A 10614-nucleotide genomic window follows, 5' to 3' on the forward strand; every position below is an offset into this window, starting at 1 on the left:
TGCATCTCCATAATCCAGACAGAGGTTGCCATAGCCTACTATGCTCCAGCCCAAGTCTGTTCTCAGTCCGAATGGCTGATTTCCTTCACCAGGCACCACCTGTCTCGGAACGAGAGCTTGAGGACAGTTGTAGCCAATTAACAAGCCAACGTCACAACTTTGAAGAGGAGCTATCTCAGCTGCAATGTGTTTAAGGTGAGGCCAAACTTTAGCCGTCTCTGGTGTGGGAATATGTTCTCTATTTGCAGGTATGAAATCTCTTGTATAGGTAACTGGCAGAGGAATTACCTTGTTTGAGTAAAATCCTCTTACTTGCAGGCCAGTAATTCTTCGACATGGCACAATGGTGTTTCTTGAAGCCATGGTGGACAGCTTTAACTGAACTGGTTCAGTCTTTGTGTGCAGAGCCTTTGCAGTTTCTTCAAGAAGGAAGGTTGTGTCACTCTGTGTATCTAGGAGTGCGTACACAAGAATTTCACAATCAGGCTCACTTGTGGCTGACACCCACACTGGAATGATAGTGGATGTATGAGTGTCTTTGATGTCCTGTATGACTCTGTTTGACATCGCCTCAAATGATGATCTCACTGCTTTGTCTTGTCGCCGTTCAGTGCTTCCGTCCTTCCACTTGTCATGGTTACCTGCTCCATTAGCCTTTGTTAGAGTCTTTCTGTCTTTAGTACGATTATCATGGAGGCAAGTTGGATGTCCCTTTTCACATATGTTGCAGGTCTGTCTCCCTTCACATTCTTTCGAGCGATGGCCGGATTGCAAACAGCCGAAACACAACTTGTTTTCCTGAACAAACTTGACTCTTGCAGAGACTGTTTCATCCATGAACTTGTAACACTTGAGTAAAGTGTGACCTGCCTTCTCACAGAAAGTACAACTGGTAACAACAGTTTTTTCACCTGAGTTTGTTGCAAGCACCTTTGCTCCAGGAGCTCTGTTCCTTGAAATCTTGTTCCTTTCACTTTCACTTGGCTTGAGAGCATGGAGAGATGTTATTGGGTTGCAGGCAATTCTGGCTTCACGTGTGAGGAACTGAACAAAGTTGCTGAAGCTTGGGAACTTGTGACTTTGCTCTTGCACTTCCATGACCTTCCTATTCCATCTAGAGGTCAGCCAGTCTGGAAGTTTAGCGAGTATCTTCTGATTCTCATTACAGTCATTGAGTACTTCAAGGCCCTTGATTTGAAACATGGCCGCCTCACAGCTGCGGAGGAAGTCAGCGAGTTCTTGGAGTTCCACACTGCTCTTGGAGTTTATCTTGGGCCATGAATCAAGCTTGTCCCTGAAGGCTTTGGCGATGAGGAATGGATTGCCATATCTCTCTTCTAGGATGGTCCATGCTGCACGATAGGCTGACTCTGTGCCTAGCAGGAAGTAGCTCTCTATGGCTTTCTTGGCTGTGCCACTCACATACTTTCGCAGGTAATATATCTTTTCTTCACCTGGTATGTTTTTTCTGTCAATGAGTGTCTGAAATGAAACCTTCCAGTCATTGAATCTGAGTGGATCACCGCTAAATGTCGTTGGTTCAGGTATAGGAAGACGACTTACACTGATGGACTCTGCAAACACTCTCACAAGAGCTGCTGTGCTGTCTTCTGTCCCTAGCAGTGTCATTGCTTGTGGTGGAGGTTTATGCTGAGACAGGTTACTTTCAACTTTAATTTCTTCTTTCTCTTTCAGGGAGACAGGTTGATGGAGAAGTTGATCTATTTCATCATCTGAACATTCACTTTCTTCATACACTTTCTGACGTGCCTTGGCAGCCTTTAACTTCTTTGCTGTCTCCAATCGTTCCACTTCTCGTCGCTTGGCCTCTAGTGCCCTTTGCCTCTCTGCATTTTCTGCCTCAAGTTGTTCGAGTTCTTTGATATGACGTTCTTTCTCTAACAGTACCTGCAAGGCAGCTTCATTGGCGGCGACTTCAGCAGCAGCCTCCCGTCTGTGAGCAGAATACTGACTTGAGCCTCTGGATGTGACCTTTGAGTTACTTCGAGAATGAACTGAAGACCTGGTGGACTTCGATTTGGTATGGTGAGAGATGCTTGTTCTATCTGATGCTGCAGACTTAAACACAGATTCTCTATCTCTCTTTGCTGTCTTGTTTTTCAATCCCTTGATCTTCATCAGATTCTGTGTGTAGATAACTTGTAGCAGTTTTAATTATTGTCTTTGTTACTGCTTCACAAGTGTCTATTCTGCGACGTTTATCAGGGTCTGGAATGTCAATGCGTCTCAACTCTTCATAGACATCGTTCAGGTCATTTGCAGCATCACTCACTTTAGTAATGTGTTCATGCAGCAGGCTGGTTGGACACTCTTCACTCAGCACTCCTTTGGCATCCTTAATGACTGCTTTCCACTTGTCGTAGCTCTTGATGAAACGGTGTTGAACCCTTTTAACTTGCTCCTTGTGCAATTCTTGGCCCTTTTCCGTCAACTTGCGAGCTCTTTGACTTCTTTGTGGCTCTGGCGAAGAAGCCTGGATAGCAGCTTCGATGCCTTCAGATGCTTGTGGTTGCATGTCTGTTCCATGCTGATGTATGTCTTCACCACCACCATTTCTGTCACTCTCAGAGAAAAATTGTATGTGTGACATTTTACTTTGATTACTTCAGTTAGATTTAAATGTAATACTACTCTTAGCTTTGTAGTTACTTTCAGAATGGCCAAAACTCAGTTTTAACATGTAGCAATGATTATGCCTTTCTGTTCAATAGTTTGGCTTACTCACTTATACTCTTATTACCACCAGTGAGTGTTAACTCTGGCACAGGTAAGTTAGAAATGCAATAAACACTTGCAATGCACCTTTAAATTACTGTGGTGCTGTTATCTTAATATTAACATTACTTGTTTTGACACAAATTTTTTACAGTGTAACTATCGATTAACACTACTTGTTTTGACACACAATTTTTTACAGTGTAATTATCGATAAACACAATTTCGCCATCAGCGCGATTTGCATCAAAGAATGTCAACAGACTTCAACAGTGAAAGATAAGTACAACTTTAAAATGCAAATGTTTCAGTCTCTTGTGCAAAGCACTCAAAGTCTCTTGTTCACACAAATCCATACGATAGCACCTTAAGCCTCCTGGCTGCTTCCTTGGTTGCTGTGAGGACGGCAATAAACGGCGCACCCGCGACGTGGAGAGGCTTCGTCCCGACCGTGGATCACCGTGCTCCAGCGACGTTTTCCTCGGCTACTCACGCGAAGCAGTCGAGTTCTCACTGTAGCTCCTCCCGGTAGTAAAGCATGAGACCCGAGCTCGTTTAAAAACAGGATTTATTCACAGTCACCGACCGACCCAACCCGTGAGAACTAAAGAAATGAAAGTAAACAAACAATCTCGTAAATACATGTGCTAATTCAGAGCTTGCAGCTTAATGTAATTACACAAATACACAATAAAACACACCTCGTAGGCTGCACACTACCAAAGGGGCTGAATCTTGTCTTTTCTTCTGTCTTCGTCTTCTTTGTTTACATTTAAAGTTGTAACTCTTTATCTTTACATCAACTTTACCGAGTGTGGAGACAACCGACCGTGTTGTTTCTCCCTTGCCATGCTCTGCCAGGTGGTGTGTCGCTAAAGTGGTACCGTGTAGAAACAAATACAAACAATGCGTCCGCCTCATTAAAGGGCAGGTAGGAACCAAAAAATAAATAAATAAATGAGAATTAAATGAACTGACATGTGGGCAGTTACACCAGTCATCTTAGAGGACAGGGACCACACAGCTGTCAATCAACCATCAGACACTTGGACACCTTTACTGTGTGAGAGTTGATTTTCTCCTTCAAGGAGTTTCTGTCAGATGTTTTTTCTGCTCCATCAGTCACTCACTCACACATTGTTTCACTTCCCTTTAAGAAGCCTCTCATGCAAATCAGCACAGAGACAATCATCATACAGAATGAATATATCAAACTACACTGGACATAAAAGCAGCAGATTTGAAAAAACTGTAAAAATTTCAAATCAAATACATCAAAAAACCTGATCATACAATACTTTTAAGGATTTAGAGAAAACATTAATAAGACAGAAAATGAAAGAAAAACAATCAGATGTTCTTTATGTGGATATCAGTCATTCTTTAGTGACTATTTAAAGAAATAAAAATCCAACAATATTTAGTACAATAAAAAAGAAAACAGAATTTGCACCTTTTCAAATACTGATCTGTATCTTCACTCTGTTCAATTTTACTTGAATAAAGTATGTTTTACTTCATCATGACAAAAGTTATCATTGTGGAGGAAAACTAAACATTAACTTTAGAAAACATTTTTACAGTAGAATTGCAGTTTTATCTTCATCATCAAGTCATTTGAATGTCAGTATGACAGGAATGTGTAAAGAAATGCTTGTAAAGCTGCTCTGAGTGTGTCTCCATGATAAGAGGAGAAATAATATCAAAAATACTAAGAGCTTTATGAACAAAACAAACATTTAAAAATGGAATTTGAAACATTATTTTACAGTATGGTATTTAGTATTTCTGTGTAAACTTTTTATTAAAATTTGACTTACGTCCAACATCCAGTCTGGTTCCTCCACCAAAAGTCCACCACAGTGATACAAACTCATTGAGCCGCCGTACAAAAACCTCTCACTGTAGAGAGACATGGCTCTCTGACTTTGACACACTGAAGTAAACCTTCAAGCCCTCAAGATGAAACTTAACCATTAAAGTAAGAAATAAAGATTTATCTTCTAGCTTCATGTTTTATTTTCATTACAATGGACTTTTGATTTTCTCATTCTAAAGCTAACTTTGGGCGGCACGGTGGTGTGGTGGTTAGCACTCTGCGGAGTTTGCATGTTCTCCCCGTGTCAGCGTGGGTTCTCTCCGGGCATTCCGGCTTCCTCCCACAGTCCAAAGACATGCAGATTGGGGACTAGGTTAATTGATAACTCAAAATTGTCCATAGGTGTGAATGTGAGCGTGAATGGTTGTTTATCTCTATGTGTCAGCCCTGCGATAGTCTGGCGACCTGTCCAGGGTGTACCCTGCCTCTCACCCGATGTAGCTGGGATAGGCTCCAGCCCCCCCCCCCGCGACCCTCAAGAGGATGAAGCGGTTAGAAGATGAATGAATGAATGAATGAATAAAGCTAACTTTGTCTTTTCATGCAAAATATGTCTACAAACAAAATGGAAAGGCAACTACTGTTTCTTGCCTGTTAAATATATAATATAAAGAAAACATGGCTGCTGAAAAAATAAACATTTTAAACATTAAACATTAAACATTTGACTTCCAACATCCAGTCTGGTTCCTCCACCGAACGTGTACCACAGTGATACAAACTAATTGAGCCACTGTACAAAAACCTCTCACTGTAGAGAGACACGGCTCTCTGACTTTGACACAAACAAACTCACCAAAAATATTCCCAGTTTACCCAGATTGTGTAATAACTGGTTTAACTGTTTAGAGACTGACTCACAAACTATGAATATATACAACATTTTCTATGTGAAACTTCAAACATCTACAAGCAGTATTAATTTCTCCTCCAGTAAAACAAATTCAAATAAATGTTAAAATTCCAAAGGAAAACTGTCCTATAAATCCTGCCATTAATAATCCTGATATATATAATTATTATGAACCTATGTTTATCGTAGATTATGATAAATGAAAATACATTTTGTCTGAATACATCCCACAGTGATGGTGATTTGTGTGGCTGTGAGTAAGTGGGAATTCATCATAATATTCTGTAAGTAATTTGACTCATCAAACTCAAACCAAAGCTTTTTATAAAAAAGGAAGTAACACATTCCAAATCAATACTCTGGTAAAGTGATTGATCCATTGATAAGCAGCATCATCAGAGTAATCCAAGTCCCTGTTGGAGTCAGTCAGAGTCAAACCGCAAAAAAGCACACACAAAGGACTGTATGCGCATGTCCTACCCCTTCATAACACAGTAGCAGTACAAGAACATCACATCAGACCACGTTAAAGTGCTTCATGTGTGCCAAGAGAAGGTCTGAGTAAATCGAAAAACTAATAATATTTTTGTTTTGTTCTAAAACCTACATCACTTTACATTCGTCTTGAACATTGTGGTCACAATTTAGTCTCAAAAACAGACAGAAGGTGAAAAAAACAAGAGACAGAAGTTGATACTGCATTAAATGACATAATCTGAAATATTATTTTATCACATTTGTCAAGGATGTCTACCCAATCGGCTCACAATATTTTTCTTTTGTTCTAAAAACTACATCACTTTACATTGGCCTTGAACATTGTGGTCACAATTTAGTCTAAAAATAAAATAAAATAAAATAAGAAACTCCAATGAACATACATCTCATAGTAATCTGAATTGAATATGAGCACCATCAACTTGAGGAGTGATTAATATCTCGGCCCATCTTTTTATGTAACCCAAAATTTCAAGTTCTGTCCAGCTGCGACACTGCATGCTGTAGTAGTAAGTCTTTCACAGATGGTGCAGTTTGCCGACCCATCATCTTTTTGGAATAAAAATAAAGCCATGCCACGGTCTGACATGACTGTGGCCAAACTCGTGTGCCTGCTCAGCACGTGTCTACTTTGTGTACTGTCCTTGCGCATCGTCACTAGGAGACGGGAAAGTGTGTATGACATCAACCCCAACATCAAGTGCGAGTGGTCAGGAAATGATAAGAGGAAATCGAAATTACATTTTTTAAATCATGTCTACAGAAACAGACTTTTGGAGCCGGTTCTCATTTCGAACCGATTCCCGATGCCCAACCCTATTCACACCCCTGCTTACCACACAGTAGACTGTATTTGCATACCCAACCCATACCCTTCTTTTACTATAGGCAAACTCAATACAAAGCAGACCACAGTGCTGTCCTGAACTAGCCAAACTTCAGATAAATTACAGACAGAAACACCAGTATTAGTTTAAGTCTAAAAAAAGAAAAACATTTTGTGTAATTTTGGATGTTCACATTCAAGCCAATAAGCGTAATCAACATTTCTTTAACAAAGTGACTTTCAGCAAATCAGTTTTGACAAACCTGTTTACTCCACGGCCAGTCACTTCCTCCATAGTCATAAGTTATCTCCTCTCCGGGATAAATGTCTGTCATTGCAAAGAGAAACCTGCAACCTTCTTCACCTTGCAGTTTGGATGGTAGTGGTCATCATTAACAAGTCTCCCATAGCTGCCATTATCTTGAGCTGCATCAATACTTCAAAAATGTATCATTAATTGCATTCATTAAAATTACATAATTGATTGTACTTATCAATATCATCACTCCTTCAAAAGAGAAATTCAGATAATATCATTTTTCTTTTGAGCAACACAGCCACCAGTGGTAAAATTATCTTTCATGAACATATTGGGATTAGAAATGACCTGTGCACAACATTAATGTGTGCACAACATTACTGATGTCTATGGATGGTAACTTGTTTGAGACATGAAAAAAAAAGTTACGAAATGTAAAATTCAGTCTACATCTTACCACCATGTTCTTTCTCTCCAGGGGAATTCATACATGAAGACAGCACATGTATTATTGTATGGGTCCATGTTATTGGTTCGACATCCCATTGGTTCGACATCCCATTAGTCTGACTGTCCGCGGTGCTGAACGGCTCGCGGCAGGCGTATGGTGCGCTGCAACCGGCTTGAGGCAAAGCAGGCTCACGGCTTATGTGTTTGTCACTTTCTTTTTCATTTTAACCCACACCATGATCTTTTCCTGACCCTAAACAAGTGGTTTTTGTGCCTAAACCTAACCAGACCTTAACCACAGGGCATCATGATGATTTCGGAATGGACTTCGGAACAATGAGTTTAATATGGTCGGAACAATGGGATGTCGAACCAATGCGTTGTCGAACCAATGGGCAGTTCCCCTATTGTATATCCTCCTCCTCTTTTGTGCCTCCTCAGAATTTATTAATTCTCCTCTATACTCCACAATAAAGTCGCCTTTCAGGAAACTGGCCCTGGAAAACACTCCTCGACTCCTCCTAGTGCATACATACAAATACCATTACACTGTTTAGACCTTTTCAGTTCTTTTTCTTTTACTATTCCTAAAAAGCTACAAGCAGGAGCTATTCCTTTCACAGCACATCAATAACCATATGACAGGATATCATTAATAAAGTTGTACACCACAGACACATATGCACAAACTGTCCTCAATTTTTTAGAACACCTCAAAAGTAAATGACATTAATTTGCCAACTTTGTTTTAGTTTGTGTATCCTTCTGGCCCAATACACTGGCAAAAAGATTCAACCTTTCAAGGCCCTCCAATACAATGACAATTGTCCAGAGTACTGAAGATACGAACAAAACAAGCTGCCATATTCTATGCTATTATCATTTCTTTTCTTTGTAGTAACAAAAGGTAAGCTGTGCTAGAACTACAAAACATGAAAACAAAGTAAAAATAAAACACAAACACCATCCCTTTTGTAGTGTAATGTACTGATTTACTGAAGACATCTACTGTACCTTTTAGTTGACCTTTAAAAGATATGTGTTGAAGCAATATAATCTGTGCAACTGACAAATTACACATATTTCATGTATTTTTATGACACACACACTCACTGTGCACTTAAGCATTGTGGTGGAGAAGTACCTAGGACTCACTGTGAATCATTTCTAAAAATAGCATGAGGATGGGTTCAGAAAACACTAGTGGAAAATTAGGGGAATTACAGCTTGTCCTGAGAATGACCCTAGTAAGAGGAGGCGGTCTTAGATCTAGGAAAAACATTACTCAGCAGAAATATGACACCATTATGGTGGGAAAAAAGTGACTCAGCAGAGGTGGGATATCGTTACGATCAGAGCCAAGTGGGAAAGAGATGACTCAGCAGAAATTCTACGATAAAAGAGCGAGCGCAAACAAAGAAATTTCGGTCTTGCTCCGGAGCTTGACTCATTGGGTTGTGATGTGTTTGTTGCCTGCGAGCACATTAAACTCAGTTGCATCTGATTCTACGTGTCTCCAGTGATTTTTTTACCTCTGAGTATTTGAGTTTTTGATATCTAATGGAAGACAAAGAAAGTCCGTTTGAGAGGAGAAGAGCGAGGTCGCGAGCTAACTGGCCCAGCTCCTGACCATTTGAATTATTTTTCTACATTATTTGGCGAAGCCAGCCAGGAGGACGAGGAGGTCGGATCCTGGGATCGGGGGGGCGCTTGGCTGCGCATCAGATGTACAGGTGGCCACCAGATAAGGTAAGCAGAGCCTTTTTCTGCCTAAACCGGGTGCGTCTGGGGTGCAGCTGGGAGCCGCCTGGGTCGGAGGTATTTGACAAATTCCTCTCCTAAAGAACCTAAAATGTGATGAAAAATTACTAACTAATAACACAACATTGGAACATAGATGATATATTGCTGGAGACAACTGAATCTAGTGCAACACAGTGTGTGTGTGTGTGTGTGTGGAAGTTAGAGAGATAAACATGGAGAGTGAATGCGGCAGTGAGTGAGTGTGTGTGTATGTGTGTGTGTGGAACGTGGGGGAGTGAGCTAGAGTAACCAAGCAGGCAAAAGGAAGAGTGAATGTGTGTGTGAATGAAAGGAAAATAAGTAACAAAAGTAGATAAGATAGTTAAAGTATTTAAAGTATTGAGAAAACAGAGAGAATAAAGAAGTGAAACCGGTAAAAGAGTCAGAGGTACTCAAAAGCACATACGTGGTTACCGCTGCCGAAACTTGCCAACACTCCCTTTAGCCTGTAGGGGCGGGGGTGTTGATGCCAGCCGGCAGGCTGCGCGGGCGGAGTGCTGGTAGTAAACCCGCGGATACCGCTGTTGGCTTGCCTGGCATACCCTGAGTGGGTGTGTTAGGGGAGACACCAGGACTGTGATAGGCGGTTTACTCTTAAGAGTTAAAAGGTTTTAAAAAGAAAAAGCTTCTGTGGATACCGCTGTTTTGAGGAAAGTGACCTCCCAGCCAAGAAGGAGGGGGAGTCACCGTAGACAGAACGGGCCTGCACGGACAGAGCTTAAGACGTTGCAACCAGAGAGAAAAAGAGAAAAAAAGACCAAAAATAAGTCAAAAAAGTTAACAGATCGATCAAAAAGTGTAAAAATTGTAAAAATCTGACTGTGAGCTGTAAGCTTGTTGTACATACATTATAATATATCTAGAAGTTAGGTGCGTAAAAACAGTATAGTGTTGCAAATACAGTTAAGGTGTTAAAAATACAGCTGTAAAAAGACTGACAAATCACTGGGAGACTGACTTGACTGAGAGTACGAAGGGAGGAGGTGAGGACTGCAGCTAACACAGACTTGGGAACTCAGCCAACGGTAGTAGGCTTACACAAAACAGAGCTTTGTTATAATTTGGCATTTGGGTCTGATCTTCATTGGGTTAAAGGTCATTACAAGAAAATAGACAAATTGGGGTTTAAATGTTTTGTCATAATCTAACATCTGTGTTTGTTTTGTGAAATCTGTTTTAAAGTTGTTATATGAGGTAGTTATTAACAGTGTCTCAGTGAAACAAAACCAGACAAGGGCAACCTGACGGCGTCAACAAATTGTCTGGGGACTGGAAAGCTAACGGTACCAACGAAAAGTCCACGTTTCACT

General features: G+C 40.6%; 2 gene segments (V, D, J or C); both read right to left on the bottom strand.

Moving 5' to 3' along the window:
* The window catches only part of LOC125905372 (Ig kappa-b4 chain C region-like), a 74634-nt gene extending 70046 nt beyond the window's left edge, over window positions 1-4588 (bottom strand). Inside the window, exon 1 of the C gene segment in view lies at window positions 4557-4588.
* The window catches only part of LOC125905371 (Ig kappa-b4 chain C region-like), an 89047-nt gene extending 83732 nt beyond the window's left edge, over window positions 1-5315 (bottom strand). Inside the window, exon 1 of the C gene segment in view lies at window positions 5285-5315.
* Window positions 5316-10614: the final 5299 nt, after the last annotated feature.

Source organism: Epinephelus fuscoguttatus, linkage group LG17 (assembly GCF_011397635.1).
Source record: "Epinephelus fuscoguttatus linkage group LG17, E.fuscoguttatus.final_Chr_v1".
Classification (NCBI taxonomy): domain Eukaryota; kingdom Metazoa; phylum Chordata; class Actinopteri; order Perciformes; family Serranidae; genus Epinephelus; species Epinephelus fuscoguttatus.